Source organism: Cebus imitator, unplaced genomic scaffold (assembly GCF_001604975.1).
Source record: "Cebus imitator isolate Cc_AM_T3 unplaced genomic scaffold, Cebus_imitator-1.0 Scaffold19, whole genome shotgun sequence".
Classification (NCBI taxonomy): Eukaryota; Metazoa; Chordata; class Mammalia; order Primates; family Cebidae; genus Cebus; species Cebus imitator.
The window spans coordinates 1,312,797-1,314,337 of record NW_016107334.1 but is presented as its reverse complement, the minus strand read 5'-3'; the positions used below and the strand labels follow the sequence as shown (position 1 = coordinate 1,314,337).

At 34.3% G+C, this 1,541-nt stretch overlaps 1 long non-coding RNA gene across 1 annotated transcript in view; it reads right to left on the bottom strand.

Annotated features, from left to right (window-relative positions):
* The window catches only part of LOC119469460, a 67,017-nt gene that overhangs the window by 49,835 nt on the left and 15,641 nt on the right, over positions 1–1,541 (bottom strand). The gene's annotated exons all lie outside the window — the stretch shown is intronic.

The window sequence follows — 1,541 nt, the reverse complement described above, 5'->3', positions numbered from 1 at the left end:
GCAGGAGAATTGCCTGAACCCAGGAGGCGGAGGTTGCGGTGAGCCGAGATCGTGCCATTGCACTCCAGCCTGGGTAACAAGAGCGAAACTCCGTCTCAAAAAAAAAAATAAATAAATAAAGGTCAATTTCAACTGTCCTATTAATTTTACAAGATTCCAAATCTTTTTCCTTAAACCTTTTTACATCAGTACATTACCTGTCTGATGTTTAAAAACAAATTTCAATTTCAACTGTCCTATTAATTTTACAAGTCTTCAAATTATGCTTCTAAAAAACTGAAAAAATTCAACTACTGGTCCACCTCATTATTATGAGATTTCTATTTGATATAATATCAACTTATCAATTTACATGAATGTTGTTGATTTTGAGATTGCATGGCCTGTCACTATAATAGTACACTTTTTGATAAGGATAAGGTCAATGTTAAAAGTATTTACTTTTAATGATTAAATTGGGATCTCTAACATCTTACTTTTGGGATACTTAGCAAATAGTCACTTATATAATATACTATCTACATGCACCAATTTAAACATTTTTAATTCCTTTATTTTCTTTTTTAGAATTTCAAAGCTTTCAGACACTGCGACCAAAAAAATCACAATAGATTTTTTACCTGGTTGTTACACATTATAAATGATCTCATAGTAAATCATTAATCACTGGGATGTACATTTTATAAGGACAGAGATACTTATCCAGTTTGTTCATTGTACCCCCCAGCACCTACTCCCGGCATATTATCAGCTTAAAATAATATGTGTTATTAAATACCTGCAAACTCCTGTTTTATCTTATGGAGATCAGCATCTTGCTTCCACATTTAGAGCATACTGCTGATATGTGTAATATCTTCTTGCTATTGCTTGATGCCATGAAAATATTAAGCATGATCTGAACAGCAATTCTAAATCACAAGTTCTTGACTTGCAAGTTATACAGTGATATGTGGCAAATAGGTGGCAAGAGATCAACATAGATTTTTGCATAAGGTGTGATCAACATAGATTCTCTTACCTTGTGCAGAGGAGGCAAGACTCAATATGGAGTCTGGATACACAGACTGCTCTAGGGCTAGGGAGAAAGCCACCAATAGAAGACCATCTGTCTGTGCATGAGAGTATCAAATTTTATATTGCTGCCAAGGTGAATGTTAAATAGTGCTACAGGGCTGATAACGAACGTTACCATAATAAAGTAGTTAGAAGCAACCATTGTGAATCATAAAAAAGCAGCTCAGTTTTTGGTATGCTGCAAGTAATTTATACTAATGAAAATTAAAACAGTCAAGTTCATGAATATTCATTCATGAATAATCAAGATTATTCCTAAGACATTATTCTTGCCCTCACATTTCTAAGAAAAAAACAGCAGAGATATAACTAGTTTGCTGGGAACTACATATAACACAGTGAACACGAGTGGGAATGCGTGTCATATGAATGCCACCTATCATGTCAAAGTAGGCTGACACTGCAGATCTGAAGCAAGCAGCTCTCTATCACCTAATAAATTGTAAATACGAATCCCTGTTCCA